Source organism: Strix uralensis, chromosome 26, assembly GCF_047716275.1.
Source record: "Strix uralensis isolate ZFMK-TIS-50842 chromosome 26, bStrUra1, whole genome shotgun sequence".
Classification (NCBI taxonomy): Eukaryota; Metazoa; Chordata; class Aves; order Strigiformes; family Strigidae; genus Strix; species Strix uralensis.
The window spans coordinates 4,673,236-4,697,154 of record NC_133997.1 but is presented as its reverse complement, the minus strand read 5'-3'; the positions used below and the strand labels follow the sequence as shown (position 1 = coordinate 4,697,154).

The window sequence follows — 23,919 nt, the reverse complement described above, 5'->3', positions numbered from 1 at the left end:
AGTTGGAGAGACAAGCTCCTATAGGAAATTATTTACAACAGTCCTGATTTAGCTTCAGTCTCTGACTGCAGAGTTTGCAACAATTGGTTTCCTTAGCTGAAGTTGGCCTCGGTGAATGCTCCCAGAGGTGCGCTGAGCAGCTCTGAGCGTCTGGTCCATCATATTCATAAAGTATACTGAGATTTTGGGTAAAAGATGCTACTGGAAAGCTAAGTACTACTATTGTCATAAAGCTGATGTTGGTATATCCGTGTGTCCTAGGGGAATGTACTGTGTGAGCATAAAGTGACTTGGTGGTTTTTCCACCCTTAAAAGACTGCAGCTTTTACAGCTGCACTATCTTTGTTTATAAAATATATTGATCCAGCAACATCATAATCTTGAGATATGACTTGTCTCATTAGCTAGCAACTGGAAGTTGCTGTAGCAATCCAGTAAATTAGTGTGAGTACAGGCAAAGGTAGGAATTGCCATCTGGCCTGGCAAGTGGCTAATTTAAAGGTTTATGTGGATGTGTCACGATGACAGAATACCATGTGCTTTAACCAGGGCAGCTTGGCCATGTGCATTTAAACTTTCATGTGTGCTGAGCATGTCTTACCTGGAAGAACCCTCGAATTTTTCATTATCAGTACGCATTTGCCGCTGAAGAGCAACAATTTTTGGAAAGGAGAAGAGCTGTTACCTGAAACATCTTGCAGATGAAAGACCATTAGGAAAAGGAGACCTGATCTGACAAGTTGTGGGGCGAAGCAGTAACTGAGAAACACCAGGAAGATATTTAAAGTCCTCACAGAATATTGTTGAGTTTTTGGTGCTTTGTTTCATGCTGTACTTCCACAACGAGAGCTTTCTTGGTTGGATGGGGACTTCTAATATCATCTGCCATTTAGTTCCTGGCTTTCCTCTGCCCCTCAAGACAGTTCCAGTTTCTGTTTTAGGAGGTAGTATGTGTAGTGGTGGGAAGTTAACACTTGTTTCCAGCAGAATCCTTTTGAAATCGGTCATATCTGTTGTGCAATATTACTGCAGAAGAAGTTTTTCCATGGTTGGAAGGCACAAATCTCAAATCTGAGCCACTTTGAAAGCATTGGCTGAGATTTTTTTTTTTAAGATGTTTAAATGTGCCTATGCATCACTAGTCAGGCAGTGATCTCCTCTTGATTTCAGTGAGTGGTGAAACCTTCAAACCTAAAGTTCATCTGTGTCATTTAGCAACCAAAGGCCAGTTAAATATGTCCCAGTGTTTTATGCAGCATGTCACAGAGTGGCAAGCTTTGAGATGCTCTAGTAATCTCAAAATAGCTTCTAACCTCACTGAGAACAGCAGGGTAGGACCTGATTTGAGGCCTGCTTCTCTGTGCAAGTATTCCTTTCAATTTTGTAAAGACAATTGTGTGAATATCATCAGGTTCAGCAGCTCAACTGCTCTCCCATGAGGCTGTTTATTGGAAGGGAGGACACAGCTGGGCCCTTAGCAGATTGATTTGACTGTTGTCTCTTGCCTGAATTGTCAAAACCAGAATCTAGATGATGTGCAGCCCAAGTGATGGCTTTACTGAAGATGTGAGGTCAGGGTACCAGGATTTGTTTGTGGTGGCTGGCATCTCATAGCCTTGGACCATTTGAGAAAGCTCTATGGAGGTCAGTTACAGCCTCACTCTTTGGGAAGAGATGGCTGAAGTATTCTGCCCTTGGTTCTTTGTAGCCCATGCCCAAACCAATAGATTGTTATTTCACACTGCAGTGATCGGATGCTTAGAGTGAGAGCTCACTTTCTAATGCTTGCTGTCACAAAACCATTTCATGCTGTTGCCTCCCCCTGATTGAAAGGGGGGGAAAGAGCAGGCTTAGGCTCACTGCTTGCCAAGGTGTTTAGCTCTTCAGAGGCTGTGATTCAGCAGGTAGCCAGTGATGCAGTCACATGTGCAAATGCTCTAACAGCTTTAAGCATTTATCACTCTTCACAGCCGCCTGTGTCACTCTTAACAAATTTGTATCATTGTCACCCTTTTCATTTTAGTAATGGGAAAATAAATAGATGAAGATAAGTGAGGGCAAATTCATATTTTCAGAAAGCAGGTGGGGGGTGGGAGGAAGGCATCTTCGCCATCCTGACTATTTCTGCCTGGTGTAAGCTGGTACCCCAGGATGCCTGTTCTGCTCCTGGTGGCTGCTGACAGAAGTGTAGCAGCCCATCATCGAACCTTCCCGTCATCCCTGGTAGGTGAGTGCTGAGGGGACCCCACCTGAGCTGGTGCTGGCAGAAGAGACAATGAAGATGCCTTGCAGTAAGTCAAAGCACATGAAAACATGAACCTCCCAAACAAGGCTAAATATTGCCCAAATGACATGAAACTCTGTAGCTGAGTCTCGGGATCTTTATCTGACTGTCATGTCTATGAGAGCAGCGTGCTATGCAAATCAGAAAGGTTTATGGGTTGAATTAGTTACTTCTGGCTTTAAGTAAAAGGAGTTGTCCTAGCTAGTGCTGTCAACGCTGCTGAAGTCAACATAGGTCAAAAGCTAACAGGATTGCACGGTGTACTTCTGCAGTTTGTACTCTGCAAGAATAGCATGAATGGCTGCTTGCCAGCTGTGACACCCTGCCAGACAACTTGCATTACTGGTCCTGGTACACGCTACGACACATGCTAATGCCTGTAATGTTGCCTACAAAAGTCAGCATAGAGTAGCCTCCTTGGGAAAAAGAGATGGGCATGCGGAAGGTCTGCCAGACAGAAGGCACTGATGACAACTCTGAACTGACTGCTGAGATGAATCAAACAACCTAGGTAATGTTACACAGAAATTGCTTCTCTTTGTTTTGGGTTGCCATGTACACAGAGGGACCGTGTAGGTTAAAAGGGTGTTGTTTCCACATCAGCTTTGTACTGCTGTGAATTTGGAGGCAAATTTTAAGATGGGGCAAAATGATGCTAGATGCCTTACGGATGAAAAAGCTCAACTATTGCATCTTAACACATCTCCAGCAGAGAGGCTGCCAGCTTCCTATACCTTTCTTCTCGGGATTTATGGCATATTGTTAAATTGGCTAGGAGACCTAGTGCTGCTGTGGCAGCCAATCCCCGAAACAGGTTTCTGGTGTCAGGCTGGCACAATGCTTATGCCTGGGGGGAGAGGTGGGTGGGCCTAAAATGAAATATCTCTTCTAGATGACAAGTGCCTGAATAAGCCAGTCACTTTACAAGTGAACAGCAGAGTCATCAACATTGCCTTCCTACTGTACTTTATTAATTGGGTTCTACAAACATTCCATATTTTGCAAGGTCGCTTTCCTGCTTGGGTTCTTTGTCTGTCAGTTCCCTTTTCTGTATTCTTCTTTTGTGAAGCTGTAATATGCTGTGATAAATTAGATCCTTTCTTTTGACCTGATCTCATGATGGATAAATTCTTACGAGGGTCTGCATGAGATGAAACTAGAAATTACATTATTGTACGTTAGCATGGTTTTTTCTTAATTGTAACTCTTAATTCATGGTTAAGGACACAAGAGAATAATAGTTTTCTGAAAATAATATTAAGGGGTAGAGAGCTTTATGAAGATACCCTGCAACAGTTATGTATCACAGAAGGGCTTTGTGCACTTAATGTGGGGTTGGGAAGTAACACCTAAATCTGTAGTAATTTTTAAAAATGTTTTTCAGTTTGTTGCATGAAATAGTGTAGATAATGAAAATTACAGGTGCACTTGCTCAACACTGTAATGTGAATACTAGTAAATTGGATCCTTGTGCTGCAGGAATAATATAGAATACAGAGGTGTAATGTATGACTAGGGTCAGAAGTGGTAACAAATGCATCGAATGTGGCTGGTGTGCAACTCAAACAGGCTGGTGCTTACATGTGTAAGGAAGTTTGCCAAATAGTTTAAAATAGTGAATGTGGTTTTGGAAGTGCAGTGGAAAATGGGCAAAATGGCTGGTTTCTTCTCAGAGCTGTTTGTTCAACACTAAGTATCTGTTATGTGACAATGGACCTGATACAAAAACAATGGCAAGACTTACCTGGGATCTAAGCAGTCTGTGCCAGATGGTCCCAGTTTAAGTTTGTTTGCTAGCAGCCAGGAACATGAGGCACAGGTTAGTTCTGCAGCCACGTGAGGGGTGCCTGTACCTTGTCTCTGTGGTTTTTGTGCACCAAATCTGTACTTTGTGGAAGACTGATTAGGGACCAGGGATACATCTGGGTCTTTACTGGTCAGAAATAATGGATGTCATAGCTTGGTTTGCTTCAATGTAGAGGTGTATAGCTCAAAGCATGCTCCAGACACTGTTTTGATTATTGCTGATGGTTTAAAGTTCAAGTCCTCTCAAATAGGTTGCTAGAGAAGTTTTCTGTAGACTGTGTATGGCCTTCATATTTGTGCAGTAATCTTCATATTGCCTCTGATGGAGGATCACAGCATCAAAAGGGAGTAAAAAAGTTGAGGGTTTTACTGGTTTTGAGGGAATGTTCGTGCTCTGCTGTGCTGGAGCAGACCTGACTTAAGCCAAAAGTTCTCTTCGGGGCCTTGTATATTCTCTTTTTAGATCTGAAAGAATTAATTGATGAACTACATACTGGGGGTAGGGAGTGGTCCTGCAGAAAATAGACAGCATTGCCTGCTACATGCTGAAACACCTTCTCTCAAAATGTTGCAAGAACCAAAAATGCCAGTCTCCTTGTTAGCTAGGTCAAGTGATCACAGTAGTTTCTAGCCATAATCAAAAAACTGCAGATGCTACACCTTCATTATTATTCACACAAACCTGTCTTTCCTTCTGCTCAGCATTAAATGGTCCAGTAAGCAGGACGGTAGCATCCTAGAAAGAAGGCAGAGTCATCCCAGCCTCCATTCTTAATGCTCTGTTGAAGTGTTTCTATTAATAGAAGGACAAGGGCTCCTGTCCCAGTCTCTTGCTCTCTCATTAGCATGCTTTTAGTTTTTTGACAGAGCTGGCTGATGTGCTCATTGGACCTTGAAGGATTTGTTCCATGTCAGATGCAAGATGCAAGTATAAACACAAGATATATGTCTTAAACTTACAGAAGAATTCTCACAGGGACAATGGGGGGAAAAACAGCTGAAGATATGTTGGTGTCTCTGCCTTGCATAGCTGAGGAATAGCCCTTCTCATGGAGTTTTTGTTAGGATGAAGCAGTTATCAGTGTTTTTCAGGTGGAATGCATGATCCTCTCTTCAGTTTCTCAGTTTTAATGGTAATGGAGAGACCTGCGAGTCAGTGGCTATGCGGACAAGCTTTTTAGTTCTGCTGTTACCTCAGAAGATGTGTTTCTGGTCCATAGCTGCCAAACGAAGGTGCTGTGTGCTTAACTCCAATGGGGATATATAATATGGATATATCTAGACTTTGCATAATATTTGATTCTACAGGCAGCCTCCTTGAAACCATTGTGATAAGCCACAGATGAAAGCTCTGCTCTTTAGGAATCCTCCTTCCTTGGGAAGATTTTGTGATGAGGGAAGTGTACGAGTCCTAGGATAAGCAGACAAAATATACTAAGCTGGTCTATTTTCCCACTGCCTTGTATGCCTTATAATACATTTTGAAAAGGTAGAGCCAGTTTAAATCTTTCTACTGGCAAAACGAATCAAATAGTTTCATAAACTTCTGTGTTGATCTAGTTGGAAATGATCAGATACCTTCCAACAGTAGAAAACTGACCCTGCAAGTTAAAAATAGCTCAAAGATCATCAGCATAATGCACCATGCTGAAAAAGTCCTCTCCCCTTATACTGGTTCTTGGAATACTTCCCCCCTTTGGTTAAGATGTGTGTTTCTTTAATCGTTGCATATGTGTTGGCAGCATAAATATGGGCTAGGAGCTAGTACCTGCCTAACCTTTAAGAATGGCACAAATTAAGGAATATACCTGCAGGAGTGGATGGAAGATGAAGTGCTTCATACATTCTTAAAATTGTGTTTTGAACTATCCAAAAGATCATTATAATGCATTATTTAAACAGAAAGAAGTGCTTTGCAAAAAAACCCCTGATCATTAAATACATCTTCATTGTAAGTGCATCTGTTGTTCCTTGCAAATGATTAGCTGTCACAGTGCTAATTTTTTTTTTTTTTTTTGTGGGGTTAAGACTTGCTCTAATTAAGAACTGTATGAGACTAAGAAACAAGCTGTACTTGATGGAGGGTTAGGGTTTTCGGTCATGGTGTTTGTACCAGATCAAAAATGTGGTTGACAACATAAAATAGCGTTATTTTGTGGTGGTGGAGCCTGCAAGTCTGTGTGTGTGCTAGAGAGCCCCACCACTGTATGGGCAGGACTGGCAGATAGTGGCACCAGCAGGGGAGAGTTTAGGATGGAATTACAACAAGGGGGAAGAAAGTATTTTTATCACTGCTTGATGTTTCTTGTTCCTTGCCCTTTTGGAAAGGGAAGATTGCTAAGAACATTAAGAAATGGTTTTGTTGCTGGAGCAAAACAGCTGTGGAAACCTCAAGGTCAACATTTTCTGTACTTCCCTGTCCCTGAAAAGCAAAAAGAAACCTTTCTATCTCCAGAAATAGAAAGACGACCACTTCTGGGGTTAAAAAGAAACTGCAACTTTCCAACTTTCAGTTGGATTTTGTTTTGAAAGCTGATTAACTTCTGTTCCAGTACATAAAACTTTGGATTGCTGTAACTTCTGTTTAGAAAGAATTGGAAAGAATTGTTACTTTGTAATGGGGTTTTGGGGCTTGGGTCAGTTTTCATCTGTGTACTGCTGCATGGAAGTATGGATGAAAATGCAAATTTGGCATGTTTGGAGACACTTGAAGCAAGGTGGCAATGCCACTTCTCTGCTTCTGGTGGTAAACTCCATGTCTTTTGGGTTCTTTATGTTCCCTCTTACCACATAGAGAATGTGGACTATGAAGAAGAAAAATTTTCCAGAATCACCATGTGAGGTGTCAGGGTTAAATGTTCTCCATTCCTGCTTATTTTTTTAATTCCTTGTCTTATTTTTTGGGCAACTTGTTCCTCTTCAATGTTGTCTTGGTTAGATTTAGCTGGACAGTATTACTGCAAGGAAAGTATGTTTTATGGTAAGCTATTTTCAGAACTACACAGGTGTAGAACCTGCTAGACCAAATGACTATTAACTATGTGCTTGGTGAGTTTCTATAGAGAAAAAGGGGAGAAAAGGAGCTTTGCATGCTTCAAAAATTTAGCTTTGTTTTTAACATGCCAGTTGTAGCAAAATAAGTGTAGGAGGTGATGGTAATAGTATGAAGGAATAAGTGTTAGAGGAATGTGGGGTATAAGGAGTAGCTGGTAATACAGAATGGGAAGGATGGTGAGGCAAGGACTGCAGAGAGGCTAGGTGGATGGGGTGGAATTGGTGGTGCAAGGGAGACCACTGGGAAGTTTTGGGGTTTTTCAGTCATGAGAAGCCATTTGAGGCTTTATGTAGAGGAAACTCCAGACTATGAGAGGTAGCCTGAAGGGATCTAACTTCTACCTTCTTGGGCCCAGACTGACTTTTGGGCAAAAGGTTTCTGAACATTTGTTTTGTGACAGACCTGAAGTGATACCTCTGCTTTATATGTAGGACTTAGTTGGCAGACCATGTAGTTATTAAGCAGTTCATAATCTATTGGCATCAGGCTGGCTGGAGAACTTACCTGAAGTGAAAAATGTGAAGCAGCAGAACTTGTAAGCTGCTTATCCTTAAAGTGGGATAGGCATGTATCTGCTTGGTAAGTTCAGTGCTGAGTAGTACTTCAGAGCGGTAATTCGGTGTTTAAAGCTTCATTCTGTGCAGCCATGGCACCGCATTGTAAAGCTATATAGTGGAGGTGACATGTGACTTCTCTGCTCTCAAACTTTCTCCTTAAGTTGCCTTCCTGGGTTAGAAAGCAGCTCAAATCTTGCAGCCTTTAGGCAGAAAAGGATTCATTCTGTCAGTCTCAAGTGTCCCAGATACGCTAACAAGTTCAGTGGTTTATAGAGGCTTATGTACAAACCTCTGTACAATGCAGCTGCTGTAAGGACTTGGAGCTCTCTAGAACTGTTTCTTCTTGAGCTGGTAAAGTAATAATGTCTTTAAAGAGAGTAGCTGTCAACAAGCAAGCAGGTAGTAGCAAAGCAGGTTGCTATAGGAGAGGGAGTCTGCTTAACGCTAAGATGAACCTCTGGTAATGTGAAAATGTGTTTCACTCTGGCCTCATTGCTCATTGTCCAGTTGTTGCACTTAAAATGAGTTGTCTTTTTCATTTGTTATTTCTGGGCCTTTTTGTTTGCACTAGGAAGTGAAACAGCTGGGAGGAAGCTCACTCTAAGCTTTTCCACAGTGTTTCTATGGAAACTGTCGGCTCTCCAGCAGGAGCTCCAAAGGGCACAAGCTGTGGATGCCTCTGAGTAATCGTTATGTTCACATGTTTCTGAACCTTATCCCTGGACACCAGCAGATCTCTGAAATAGTTTCCTAGGTGACTGCCTTTTCCATGCTGTGGACAGTAATAGGCACATTATCAGAGCTATCTGCACCTCTTGCTGCTGTTGATGGAGTATCTGCTGAAATCTTGGGGCCAAAGATCCCTGTCTGGGGTATTTTCTTCCTAATGGAAGTCTTTAATGTCCACAGAACTCCTTGGAGGCTTGACGTGTTGAAAAAGCTCTCTTTATGAGTCAGGACATAAATTAAGGAATTACTTCAACATGTCCTGAAAAATAAGAGACACTTAATAAGAAATCAGCTGTAAGCTGAGCAACAGTTTCTCTGCTGTGTTAAAAGGGTTAAGGCTTCTGTTACTCAGACAAGCATTTATTTTGTCATTACATGTCAAAAATGTTGGCAGATATCTGGGACTTCCATTGGTATGCAACAAATCTTTTCCCCTTTGATCCAATAAACTGCTTGTAGTCTGTTAGTTTTCTTCTGCTGGAGTTGATGTTGTCGTTGTCTGAGTTGCGTGGGTTTATGGGGCAATATAGATGTTGGTTCTGAAATATTTGGAGAGATTCTTCTGAACAAAATTACCTTTTGCGATGCTCAGCTGCTGTATGGAACTGCTCAGTTGTTGAATGTGAGCTTGAACATGGAGCAGACTGATAGATGGTTGACAGTGCTCGGGCACAATGAATGCATGATGCTGTCATCAGCACAAGATAACACTTCTGCTTTTTTTGACTTCCAAATAGCAATTTGCTGATGGGGTTGGCTATGCACAGAAACGCAGGGAAAGATCCTAAAGACATTTCCAGAGGTGACTTTAGATTGTGCGAAACAAACATCAGCAAGACTTTTTGCTTTTCATAGGCTGTCTGATATAATCTCTTCTGTATGGATGGATATGTATACTGAAGTGTAGCATCCAGGAGGATGAAAAAACTGGATGCTTGCAAGAGCATAAACTGAAGTGGAGGGGGAGAAAGTGAAAAGATGGCTCTTTCCACTAAAAGTGCAGCAACAATTTAAGGAAGCACAGTGCATTGTTCAAAGTTCTTGAGCTGACCGACACCTTCATTGTAATGACTATGGGTAGTCAGGTGCTTATTGACTTTTTATTAAAATTTTTCAGCATGTTTGAAAGTGACATCACTTCCCCCTAGAACATCCACTAGTTTAATGCTGTGTTATCATTTGGGTACTGTCTGGGAAAGGAAAAGCGGGAGGGAGGGGGCAAAGCATGTCAGCTACTGAATCGGAAAACACAGGTTGTCTTTAGAGGTTTGCCAACAACATATACAGATGCAGCTGAATGTTTTATTTGTAGATATCCCCATGTGACAGAGTTCCCATGACTGCCCTAAGAGGCTACTGAGCATTTTGAGATATGAGGGAGATGAACAGAAGCTGCAATGAGAGAGAGTGAAGGCAGCGTGTCTTGTTACTTCATGAAAGACTATGGCTTTTGTCCAGGCAACCCCAAGAGGTCTGTAGTAATTCATGCAAGCCTGTGCCTTTTATCTGGTTCAAGTGCCCGAGGGCAGTTTGATCGGGATAATGTTTCCTTCCCTCTGAAGAGCACCAGAGGGTTCCAGTTTGTCACTTCTGTCTGCAAGGACACTCTGAAACACTGCGTGTGCATGGTCGGGTGCTGAACAGGAACAGAGCTTCCTGGTGGGAGATGAATCTGACAACAAAAATAAGAAAGGGCTACTGCATATGTTTCAGGACTGCCAAGTGACTGTAAGCAGGCTGTATAAACAATGTATGCTGGATGTTTTTTCCCACTGATGCTAGGGTGAAATGAGGAAACCACATTGCTCCAAAGAAAGTGGTGTACCATCTCCTCATAATTATGTCTATTTTTTAAGACAATTGAACAAACTGGACTCGATGATTTTGGTGAAGTGGTCTTGACTTACACTGCTGAGGCAATAGGGCTTTGGAGTGGGAGTCATAAGATGTTGGAATGCTTTTAAAAAGGTTCTTATGAAAAAGCTGTATATATTTGAACAGACTGAGTTCAGTTATTAAAAATAGGGAGAAATTACTTAGAATTAGGTAGAAATGCAAGTTTCTGAAATTCAGTGCATGAGCTTTAAAATAAATAATTTTAAATTAAAAGCTATTGTTTTTGTAGCAATCCCTGTGCAGGCCTATGGAATTCCAGATTGTCAGCTTCTCTAGGGATCTGTGGGGAGCTTTCTACAAAAGGCTTAAGGTGGCAAAGTTAAAGGTTCCTTGTAGCTTCTGTATGGAATTGCAGTGAAGAGAGTCTTTGGACAAGTGCTTAAATGCTGGGAGCTGAGGTTATTCAGTAGCTAGCAGAAAATGCTGAGTGTTTGGCCCAGTCCCTTACTAGCTGTAAGTACATCTTGCATGAGTCATGTACTTGGCATTACCAGTGTTAATAAATAAGGGTGTGTATTTCTCAATTGAGAGCTGAAGTAGTTTTACAGCTGCTGTGGATTGGACTGGAGTATGGGTTTGTAATTTCTGTGAACTTACAGAGGCTACCTCAGTGCCAAACAGCTCTTTTCTCTTCCCCCCTACTCTATAAGAAGAAAGAATCCATTATCTGTGGGAGCTGAGAGGCAGCTTCTGTATCTTATGCATAGTGGCAGAGTGTAGGAATTGCTTCATCAAGTTCTTCCCTATGGTGAAATCTCCCTCCTGTTCTCCCCTGCTGGGGGCCAGGCAGAGAAATATGTTTGGGTAGTGACTGTGAATACCAAGTTCCCAAATCTAAGTGGATCCTCTTGCTCATGGTGTCCTCCTGCTACGGAAGAAACCTAATATTTTAAAAAGTGATCATCTTTCTAAGTTCTAATATTTTTTTCTAAATGCCTTTCTGCTGCTCAAGCTATTCCACTGTTAATAATTGTTAAAACAATACAGTCGGAGGAATGTTTTTGAGGGTACTGTGTTCATTATGGACCTTTCTTCAAAACATCATTGGGGGCCACCTCTGAAAAGTGTGGTTTTAAGATAGCTGGCTTTCTGATGCTCATTAAGAGTCCTAGGAGATATCGAAGGGCTCCCATTCTGCGTTGAAGGATTTTGTCAGCAGGGTTAGACAAGGTGCCTTTTGTCATATCTCCCTTCAAAGCTTTCATAAGAGGTGCTTGACTTCGTTGTGCAGTAGATGTTCATCCTTTGCATGGGCAAAATGAATATCTTGGTGTGCTGCAGCAGGGAATTGGCTGTTAAACCTGGAACAGGGAAGGGTATGTTGGTTTTGTAGAAGCAGGACTCTCGCATGGAGGGAGGACTGTCCTTCTGCCTTTTACTGGCTCGGAGAAAGCTTAGTACTGGCAGGGCCCATTAATTTTTAATTTAGTCCTCTCTATGCTGCACTGCTATTGTGGTTTATGGGGACATTATGCTGAAGTGAAGGCCTGTAAAACAGAATTTTAAAGTTCGAAAAAGGCATAGTCATTATACATAATATGCATGCTGAAGTAGAAATGAGTGGGTATTTATAGTACAGCTACTATTGTTATTTTTATTGTGATGTCATTCTTGCAGGTCAACTGAAAAATGAGATACAATGGAAGCCAGAAATCCCCAGACATTAAAATAATATTAATATGAAATATTAAAATGTGCTTAATTTCTACTGCTGGTTTTGTGTTTAAAATGGTTTCTTGTTTCACATTGTTGATAGGGCTCTATATATTATTATGAAGGCGGCTATCATTCGGTACCGCTACCATGGAAGCCCAAGTACGTTATCAAAGTCAGAGCTAGGAGGTCCAGCTCTCTTACATAAAGAACCTACTGCAAAATAGTCCTTTTAGATTAGCAGTGCTGCTGTTAATCAATGAAGTTATTCCAGTTTTGTGAAGATACATACAAAAAATGATAAAAGGTGGTGCCCTTTCCCTGCCTTAGACTCTTCGCCTTAAGTTGGCAGGGATTTGGGGAAGGCAGGGGAGATGAACTGCAGCTTCTGTGCTTTGGGGGCAAAAGTAATTCTGGGCTGTAAATATTGCATTAGACTAAGTAGATACCTCAGACTTACAGGCCTGTGGCTTAAAACATTCTGGACTACAGGGAGAAGTGGCATGGATTTTGGTCTAAAGCATGGCTGGGCTATGGGAAGCACAGCAGCAAAACCTTGTCTTGCAGTCTTGCTAGAGAGAATATGATGCCTTCTAGCTACTCTTATCCAGTACAGACTGAATTGCAAAAGTGTTTGGGTTTTGTTTGTTTGGGGGGTTTTTTACGGATCTGTGAGCTGGGAGAAAGGAAGCTGTGGTGTGGGAAAGAAACTTTAGTATTTTACCATCCTTATTTGATGTGCTTTAGGTCTTTGCTGTCTGCTTGAGAGGGCAGCTGGTGGCATTGCAAATGCAGCTGGGCTCTAAATAACTGTTGCTGAAGTACAATCAGTACCTTTGATCTGAGAATCAATACTTCTGATACTGAGGTATTTACTTTTTGCCCACTTCTGAATTTTGCTTGCTGTCTGCAATTCATCTCTTATTCATTTTGGACTCAGACTCTTCTGAGAACGTGGTGTTTTAACTTTTGACTTCATCGGATTTGGATTGTAGTAGGGTAATTCAGGTTGGAAGGGACCTCGGGAGGCCTCTAGTCCAAACTCCTGCTCAAAGCTTTGTAGACGCTTCAGGATTTACCTTAATTGTCTGATGGGGAGAAACCTTGAACAGGAATTGGCTGTGAAAAACTGCTTTGTGATTAGACTTCCCATCGTTCTGTTGCTTATACTTTGTCAAGGTTATTGGCAATATCAAAATCTTTCTGTTGTCTTCTAACCTTCATGCAGCACAAATTTTTCAAAGGGATATTTGTTGTTTCCCCTGCTTCACTAAAAACTAACTGTGAGGGGAAACTGACAGCATAAATACTTTCTTGGATTCTATTAAGCTTTGGGGAAGAAAGCTTTGTAAGATCAGGAGAAACTCTACAGTCGTCATCAGAGCTGTCTTACACCCGTCGTGTGCCTACTTCCTGTAGGATGCATGAGACCAGGGCTTATGAATTCATTGGAAGATGTCTGCTAAGACAGGTATCTTTGTAGAAATTGCTTCTCCTGAAATCTCCTTCTGAGGTGATAGTTTCCTAAAAGCTAAAATTCTGACATTACCTTACAATGGATCCCTCAGGTGCCTCTACTGTGCCCAGTTAACTAATACAGGCAGGGAGTGCTTGCCTATTACAGGCAGTTGCCTGTTACAACTTTCCTCACTCTGCTCTGGGCATTTCAACTAGAGCTATGTTAGAGCTGTTTGCATGGAAATGGAGGCTCAACTGTTTCTTAAATAATCAGGTAATGATTAGGCTGAAGAGAAGAGTTAATGGATTAAGATTTTAAAAATATCTTTGTGTGGGTACTTTGTGTACCTAGAAACTCATAAGGTGAAATTCTGATTGCTTTGGAGCTGGTAACGCTTTTCAGGGCTTCAGCCTCTTCTGCAGAATGTGCAAGCTGAGAAACAGTTTATATTGAAACATCCTTTTGAGCTAATCCATTCTCTTCATCCAAAGATCTTCAGTTTGTATCAGATTAAGGACAAGGTTGGGGTTTGTTTTCTCAACCTCAGTTTGAGAAAACAGCTGAATGTGGACATAAGGAGCATTGGAAACAATGCTTTACATGTTTGTAGGCAGACTGAAGAACAAGTGGCAACTTGTGGCAAGACTTGGTCTGTCCTGTGCATTACCTGAAGAGCTCAGCATAAGAACTAGCTCCAGCTGATTTGCTCTTGTTCTTGAAACGGTTGCTGCCAGAGGGTGACTGATTTGGAAGGTTCCTGCAACCTGAAAAATTGCAGCATCTTAAATCCCTGAAGCTTCCCTCCCTCAAAAAACACAGAAAGATAATGAAAAGTTGATGAAGCACAGGAGGAAGTTTCTAGTCAGCAGACTGCAGTGGTGGTGGATCGGATTTTTACAGCTCACTAACCTCTTAAGTGTTTAATAAATCCCAGAGACCTGTTCCAAGGATAAGGTGGCCCTGGTATCTAACCAGACAGACTCTACCTGCTGTCATCTTTCTTAAAACTGACCCTGAACAGCAGGACCAATTACGCAGCTAACAAAGTAGAGACAAGTGTCTCCTTTTGTGCCATCCTGTCCCCTGAACTAAAGGTGTTGTGGTTGCCATGGCAGTACTGGTTCAGATACTGATAGCAGGGGGGTGGTTGCGATTTAAGTGACTGACGATTGGGTATGTAGGTTTTTATCCTCCTTTTTGTATGGATTTCCTTGGTTAATCATTGAAGATGAAGATTGAAGAATGGGCTTCTCTGAGCAGTCTCCGATGGCGTGATCACTTGCTTGGTAAATCGGCAAGTTGCAAATATTGTAGATCCTAAAGGCACATTGGTGAATGAGTTGCTCTGCTGGATGACATAGCTGTGCATAAATATCTGTGGCAAAAAAACCCTCTCTTGCAGGCTGCAGTGCAGGAAATGAACATCTTGGGTTTTCCTATAAGCTTGCTTTTTAAGCTGTCATACCTCCCCTGTGCAGGTGACACTTGTTTTGTGTTTCAGTCTAAGAATTCATGTATTTTGCTCTTCCAGCTGCTCCTTAAGCAATTGCCACTGGCCACAGACTTGTAGATCTAGGCAAATGAAGAATTACAAAGCTGAGACTCTTGCCAGGAAAGGGTAACTGGGGAGCTGATATAGTCAGACAACTGATGTCCTAATCAGCCAGCTGGTGGCAGGAGGCCCAGTTGGCACCTCAAAAGTGATCTTGAGGATGAGTTGCTTGTTTTTCCAGTGAGGAGACTCCCTGTGGAATGTGTGTGAGCATGCTTTATTTTCAGAGAAGTTGGCTGCTTGGCCCTTTGGCTGGTGACCAGTATTTAAAGTTCAGAGTCCTGCTTCAGCTTGGTAATTGAAAAATATTGCACTAAAAGGCAAGTCTGAAGTTCTTGTTTTCACAGCCTGGCTGCCTACGTACAACTATGAAAAGTCTGTAAACTTATCTCCTGCCAGGTTGACTTGCACATATCACAGAATCACAGAATTGTCTAGGTTGGAAAAGACCTTGAAGATCATCCAGTCCAACCATCAACCCAACAATATGAACAATTCAGTAAAATTAAGTGGAAACAACTTAGAACTGTGGCTTTGATGGAGGAGGTTCAGGACTAGCAGCCAACCTGATTTATTAATGCTAACTTGTTCAGTGATCTTAAGAAGACGGTGTTCCAGCTTCTTGCCTTGGTTTGCTTATTCAGTATGAAAAATACCGACCGACCTTGAGTTGCTCAAGTCTTTTAAATATGTTACAAGCTAGGGAGGATTAAAAATACCATGTCTTTTCTAATTGTCCCGATGTTACATATAACTAGATTGTGCTAAAACTTGATTATTTTCTCTCCACCGAATGGGCATATTTTCTGTAGTTCTGTTTTCTTTGTTTGCCTTGTCAGACCAGTGATTGATGACCATCTCTGTTCAAGCCTTTGTTTCCTACGGCTCAGCAATCAATTACAGCCATAGTTATGGGTCAGAACAGAGCTACCTGAACTCCTATGTCTTGGCCAAGCTCCGGCTGGATTCCGAGAACAGGCTCCAGTTCTGTAGGACTGGATCCAAAGTGATTTATTAACTTCTGTAGGAAGTGGCATTTGTGCCCTTCAGTGATGTGGAACGTAGTTTAGTATGGCTGTGTGAGGGTATGCACCTTGAATGACAGCGGGCAAGCTACCGATTTGCATACAGAAGGCAAAAGCCTTTACACAGTGCAGATAATGTACATTGTAAAACAGTTACAATAACATTCACTGCAGCCATGAAAACAATTTTACAGCAGATTAAACACACTTAGAAAAAGGGAAAAGATGAGTGAGAAAGCAATACTGACACTAAATTAGGGTTTAGTCAGCAGCAGAAAAAGAACATAAGAGAAAATGAGAAAATGTTCCAGCTGTCCTACTACTTAGTTTTTTTCCCAGGCCAACACTATTCTGTGTTGATCTATTTTGTTGGGGTACTGTTTGAATTAGGAGGCTTTACTGCTTTCTAAGATCATACCCGTTAATGCTCATCTCAGTTCTATTATTCTTCACGAACTTAAATAGTGTTTACAGGGCAAGTCGGTTGTGTTGTTAGACAAATAGTTGTTCGGTGGATTTGGTCTTTCTTCTTTGTCATGTCAAATAACCTGCAAGTGCTTGAGAGTATTTTAATCTGTTAAGCAAAATGCCCTGTTTAGACGTATTTCAGTGGATCACTTAGACTGTTGCCACCGGTATAACGTGTGATGTATTTGAGGTGTGTTGTCAAGCGTGTGTTGTTCCTATGCGTGGTTGGGAATCTCTGTTGGGCTGAATGCTGTTTGTGTCAGTGTGGCACACAGGTTCAGGGACGTGCTGACTCTTGATCCAGGCATGGTCTTGAACGGCTACAGACTGCAGGAACAAACGTGTCCTGTGCTCAAAGCCATCGTAACCTGTAGGGGATTGTAAACCTCAAATTCTGGTTTCCTGGATGATGCACCAAATGCTCATTTCCCCTCTAGTGTCTGAACCACACAGGAAACTGGGGCTGGTAATGCTGGTGGAACAACTGCTCACGTGATGGAGGCCTGTGATTTACTGAAGGCTTTGAGCAAGTCCCCACTGTTGATTAAACTTGGAAGGTCAAACACATTTGCTTCAGCTGCTTGACTGTGTCTATAGAATTTCCATTAATGAGCAGTTGCTTCTTGACTTTACACGTGTGTGATGGTTGATTGTGCAGGATTATCTTTCTGCAGCACATAGACACCTTCTAAAAAGGGAGTAATCTTGTTAGAAGTGAAATCTCATCCGATTGTTAAACATGGTGTGCTTACAACCCACTTGTCAGCTCTGCTTAATTCAGCATGCAGGTCTCTGTCAGAACTTCTATTGATTCATTGGGATTGCTTGGCATCTTTGTAGATATTAATCTTCTATGTCTGACAAGCTACTGGACTATTTCAGAAGCAGAGTTGGTCATAAATGCTACAAGCTATGGCGTCTAGTTGATTTTGTGTAGATGTCCTGACTCTTCTTCTGTGAGCCTTCCTCTGTGTGTATCAGTACTACTGCAGTGGTGCACAACAGCCAGCACGTGATTGTTTCCTGCTGTGAACAGGTTTAGAACAGCTCTGCTGTGTTTCAGACTTGGTGCTGGTGACAGGGAATGGGGATTTTTTTTTTGTTTTGTATACCACAGGTGGGTAACTTTGTGGAACAAGGCTCTGGATTTTGTGTTACAGTGCAGGTCTGGCCATGGTGTGTTACAGCAAATGCACAACTTGTGTGTCTGCAGACTTGTACAACTGTTTCTCAACTGATGTGTTTCATGTGCCTTAGAACTATGGTAAATACCCTGGTGGTCTGTGGAGGAAGATGTTTCATAGGTGAAAACAGTCAGTGTGAGGTGAGACACAGAGGCTGTGAGCGAGGGGATAGTTCACCCTAAGGTGTCACTCAAGTTGGTGTAGAGTGAGCATATCCAGTTGGGATTCAGCTTACCTGGAGCATGGGATTGGTGTGATGTACCTTGCCAGCTTGAGATGTCTCCGAGATAATGAGCTCTCTTTAGTCATGTTGGTAATCCACAGCAATCGCTTCAAAGGAAACATTCATAGTGATACATCTCTACCAATTTTTCTAGTCAGTCCAATCAATTAAGGTGGCCGCTCTGGTCTGTGCAAAGTAGCATGTAGCTCTTGAACCTTTCATGTCTGGCCAGATAACTCTGTGCCCCTGTTGTTATATGGTGCTGCTTTTTGGAAGGAATGCCTGAAACAGTTTGGATATACATCAGTGCTGCCAAATATTCCGAAGGGAGGCTAGGATATGGGAGAGTACCTGTGGATTTTAGAAACTTGCTTGTGAATGTTAAAGGACAGAAGGTGAAAAGTTCTCTGAGATGCAAGAGGGTGCATACTTTAAGTGCATAAGAGATGTCCTCCTTGCTGTAAACACATCTGCTTGTAACAGCACAGGGTACAACATGTCGGTGCTAGTCAGCAGACACGCTCTTCTGTGACAAGACTGTCTCTGTCTCTATATTTGCATGCATTTATTTGAAGATGTCTGTGATGGAGTATTGCAAAAGTTCTAACTCTTGAAGGATGAGAGGAGGTTAAATGAAAGTCAAGAAGTTGATTTTATCAAGATCTTCTGGGATTTTCCAGTCTGGCAGATTCATTACTTTCAGAAATGATAACTGATTGTATCTGAAGAGGTGAGGGGAAGAGTCATTTAGATGATGTCCATTACCTGTCAGCAAATAATGCTGCATGCAGCTGTGAGGAATGAAATGAGTGCATCTGACTGCTACTACTGGTGGCTCTCTTATTTGACTTTTCAATGAGAGCTACTACTTGTGCTTATTGTTTTTACAGTTTCAGGAAAATTTCAATTATCATAACTTGTCTCTTGGTAGGGAGAGGTACCTGTAGAATGCATACAGTGAGTGCTTATGGATAAAGAAGGCAACTTAGTAACAACTTAGTAAATCTTACTGTAAACACCTATCTCCTCAGACATTTTAAAAACTGGCACGATGCAATGTTTTGACATGTTAATCACATTTCTATATGGCAAACAGCTTTCTGAAGTATCATTTGAACTCTAGCTCAAAGCAAATACATGTTTTTAAAAACAGCTAACAAAATATGTCCAAGTTTAAGTAGCTTCTGTTTCCCTGTTAACAGAAGTCATATATTGCTGTTAATTAGTCATGGGAAGAGATTAAATACTTATTTGAGGGGATAGTTTACTCTAATTTCACTCCTCACTGGGTGCTTCTATAGGTGTTTAGGAGCTGATGCTGGAGGAGAGGTCTAAGAGTTGAGAATGGTGTAGTTCTTGTACCTTAGTCTCCTTCTGCCTTGTCCTCAGGATGCTGAGTATGTTGGCAAACCAGCTAAAGCCTGACTGGAGGGGTCGTCAGGAACACATGTAATTCCCAGCGGAATGTGTTTGAGATTGCCCAGCAATTGGTGTGCAAGTATGCTGCTGGGTCTAGGTAGGCTCAGTTGTTAACAGCAGTGACAGGAAATTGAGTGCCTCCAACTAGTTCTCCAAGAGGCGAGTGTCCATGGTGTTGTATGACTTTGTTCTAACAGGGGTCACTTAACTTCTCTGCAGTTTATTCTGCTGTTCTAGTGTGCTCTTCTAGTCCCTGTCTAGCTTTGCTGGTTGACCTTTACTTGCCAGGTCCTGGAAATTTATTATGTGGGACTAGACTCTTAATCTTCACATGTTAACACATGTGCACTGAGTTTCATGTAAGATGTGGTGAAAGTCCTTTCTGGCTTGCCTTTGGCCTCTCTGAGTGGAGTCAGGAGTGTAGGTGCAATCCTGAAAAACTGCAGTGTCATCCTGAAGGACTGATGGGACTCGCAATGGAGCCCATGTGTTTTATTCTGTCTGAATGTTCCAGCTCCTGTGTATGGAACTTGCCTCTCTACTCTTTTCAAAGTCAGATTTCTGTGGTGGTGCTGAGAGACTGATTAATAAGTACAGCTCAAAGTATTTTTCAAGACTTTTTATGGGAATAGCTCTCAGCAATCAAGAGATAAAGAGATCGTATTTTGGTTGACTTCCTTATGAAATAAAATGCACAGTATCTTGTGCTCAGTGTTTTGAGGGTGTAAAACTTGTTTACAATGTGTGGAGCTTGTTATATTGTATGTGCAGTTTTACTTTAGCAGTGTTTATGGACTGAATATTAATAGAGAAACATCTTTGAATAGTAGATAGCATAGTACAAAACACTGTCAGGTTTTGCAAGGGTATGCATGGGACAGTTCTCATGCAGAGGCAAAAAAAAGAAATCCTTGAGGGTTCTGGATTCTGTCAGCCTATTAAAATGCCCAGATTTTGGGGTAGAGACATGTCAGTGCAGTTCAGCAGAAAATTTTCATCTTTAGTCTTAGTAGTCTCCCATGAAATGAAACCCCTAGCAAATTAGACCTTCCACTGGACTTTGAAATACCTGGCACCCATTCATTTAAATGTGATGGGAACATGACACTTGCACAGTAAATTGGAGGTCCATGTTAAGGGTTGCAGATTCAAATCTGCATTGTAGAACTCTTATGAAGTAGGAATGACACTGACAGACACGGCAGCAACAGGTGAGACACAGTTTGGCTGTTAAGGTTTGTATGTCCCATTTTGTTCCTCTCTCACAGGCTACGTGTTTTTTGGCAAGAGGGAACAAGGAATGAGAAACCAATGGTTCCTCTGCCTTCTTGTATCTCCTGAACTGTTTCACAGGGGAGAAGTCTGTCGTTGCTGCTCCCATGGTACTCTGCTTGTGAAAATGCTCATGCTGTGGCAGGGGTGCAGATAACTCTGTCTTGGGGCATCTGAATAGGAAGAGTTACCTGAGGAAGAAGGGCCTCCATCTTTTCAGGAGCGCTGTGCTGAGCAGTGTTATCCTTCTTACAGAGGAGGCTCTCTACTCTTATCTGAATGGAACACAAACCCACTTTGCTGCTCACTCCATAATTCATTAATTGAGATGAAGAGAAAGGGACAGAGAGGTGCATTTTGTAAGTGGGGGATCGAAAGGCGATATCTTGCTTTGCATGGCAGCATGAAGGCCCTTCAGGAGGAAACCCTGACTTCGTGGGAAAAGTCCCATTAGCATTTTCAACTTGAGATGCTGAAACTTCAGTCTCTGGAAGAAAAATATTGGTGAAGATTTCATGGGGCTGGTTTGGAAACTAGCCTTGCGGTGAGGCCTGGATCCCCTTAGGTTGAGGAGAGTGCTGGTCCCAAGGACAGCGCCTTAGCTTGTCTGTGAGGTGCACTGCCCAGACTGGCCAGCCTTGTCTGAAGATAACTGGCATCCTGAAGGTGATTTTGTATTTAATATCTCTTCCCTGCTGCCTTTGGATGCTATTAGCACGATGTGGGATAAGGAGAGTGGTGGTATATAAGGAATATATAAGTCAGAAGCAGTTGTTCTCTTGCCCTTGGGAGTCTTTCAAACCATGACTGAGCCCACAGGAGTTTCTTAGGTGACAACCTGTTTTGCACTTGTTCTCTTGCAGTATGCATTTACAGTTAATGAGTAATGTTGAGAACTCTTGTTTCATCTGGGGATCTCAAAAATGTTTGGAAGCATCAGCTAACTTCACCTTGTGAGGTGAGATTCAAGAGTAATATTCCCTAATTCAGTGCTTGAAAACTGGCGTTACAGAAACAAAATGGATGGCTGGTAAGGGGGTGGTGCCTGAGCTGGGTAAGGTGTTTCTATGCTCTTCAGCCTGTCATATGGGTGTTACTGTCTTGTGCTATAAAATGACATGGTGTCTATGCACAAAGGATGGTGTAGGTATCCTTTGTACACCTCCAAAGCTGATGTGTTCAGACGTAACTTGTGGGAAACGCACCATGTTTGTAGCTCTACCTGGTGTAGCCAGCAGTGGTGACAGTTGTGGAAGTTGTTGTTATGTTGGATTCTAGCTGGGAAAAAAGTGTTTATGCTTACGTGTAAGTAGAGTTGCAACCTGAAGACCAGAAAGCAGTGAAGATGGAACAAATGTCAGCAAATACCCTCCTGAGGCACTGACAAAATGAGTAAGTCTGCTCTATTGCAAATATAACTTTCTGCAGTAATGGGATTTTTTAAAGTCTCCCGCTCCAGTTACTGATCTAGTTTAAGTCTGTTTGGCTCAAGAGATCTCGTACAGTCCCAGTGCATGGTAAGGCAGCTGGCAGCTTTGATGTTCAATGTTGATACTACTGTCTTTTTAAAACACACTTGTGATAGAAACAGAGTGTTTTAGAGAGGGCTGTTAGTATTACACTAATTACTACTTGCTATTGCTCACATAAGAGAGGGGAAGCGTGTGCCTCTGGGGAAACAAGCAGGGTGGGTATATGCATCTGCTCTCGTCAATAAGGAAAGGCTCAGAAGTGAACGATTGGGCAGGAGCAATGGGAGACCAACAAGACTCGTTTTCTGACTTGGTAACTCTGAAGTTTGCTGTTCTTGGCTAAAATGAGGTGGTTTTGTGCTTGAAAAAAAGTCACTATTAAAGACTGTAAGAGCTGTAAGCTCACCTTCATTTACATGCAGATAATTACCTGCTTCCATGGCTAGTTTCAGGTGATATGAGGAGCGTGTGGGAGTGTTGCACGCTGGCAAAACCCTGTCTCTAGCTGTAAGGTAAATGTGTGTAAAAAAAAAAAACAAAAAAAACAAAAAACAAAAAAAAAAACCCATACAAACTGTCACATCTAGTGGCACTTCTAAGGCTCACTTTCATTACCAGGAGCTGGCTCTAGATTTGCTGTAACATGGGTGGTTGGAGCACAAGGCCCAGTAAAGTGACTGTGTAGCTTTGCATGAAGAGGACCGTAAGGCACAGAGCTGTTATTGTTGTGTATTTGGCTGTAGCAATGTGATATGAAAATGATCAGATGAAATGCAAGAAATATATTAATCTAACCCAAGAGGAGGACTGAGCTGCCTTTAGTGGTGGCACACTTGAGCACTGAATGTGATTTGACCTCTTCTAGAATTTTATTGTCATTCACCAATCTGTTCAGACATCTTCTGAAACTATTTATTTTCTGGCTTTCACCACATTATTTGGTAAACTTTGCAGTTATGTGTAATAGGTAATAGTAACTGTGCATGTGTAGTAATGTTGTGTAGTGTCAAGGACATTTATTTTTCTTATCTTTTAGTCTGCTACCTAATGCTTAATGAGCGATGTCCTACTTTGCTTACTGTGGAATTAAATTCCCCATTTACCTTGCACATACTAGTGATTTTGACAGATGTCTGTTAAACCATTGTTCTTTAATTTTCCTAGTGAAGTTTAGATTGTCTTTAGCCCCAACTTTTCCAACGAAGTGACCAGAGATGAGAATATTTGAGGGGGATATGTGGGTAAGGGTATTACTTAAATGTAAACAAACAACAATAAACAAGCAGATCACCCACAGGCATCTGTTATTCTTTCTGATTATTCAAAGGATGATTGAGTGCAGAAGTACAAAGATAATAAACATCACAAATTGAGGATGGAATTCTGGGCTTGAGGGCACAGAACAAGATGGTCTATGCTGGTGGCTCGTTCCATCATGGCAAAGAAGAATAATCCTACTCTGGCCACGTATGTCTGGAAAGTAGCTTTCTCCTGAATGTAGCGTGGCTTTGTAGTTAGTGAGCCTGAGATGTTTGGCAGAGCTGAGGGGGATTTATTTACATGCAATTTTATTTTCAGACTTCTCTTTACTATTTTGACACCTCTTGGCAATTTTCCTAAGTGCTTAAACTGCACATTACTGTGAAGAATGTTTTTAAGCAGCTACATGTTTAAATTGGGTAAGGCTTATTTACTGTTTGACTTCTGGCTCTGACAGCATTTATTTCTCTAAACGATTTCTGCTAAATGAGTTATTTTTCAGTTAGATTGAGCAGGTTCCCACTCTTGCATCTTCTTTTCCATTTGCATTTTCTTTCCTTTCTGTCAGTGTCAATCACGCAGCTCCCTAGGTAAAGGATACTTTT

The 23,919-nt window shown here is 41.8% G+C and overlaps 1 protein-coding gene across 1 annotated transcript in view; it reads left to right on the top strand.

The window, feature by feature from the left end:
- The window catches only part of LOC141935083 (uncharacterized), a 67,964-nt gene that overhangs the window by 7,460 nt on the left and 36,585 nt on the right, over nucleotides 1–23,919 (top strand). The window lies entirely within an intron of this gene.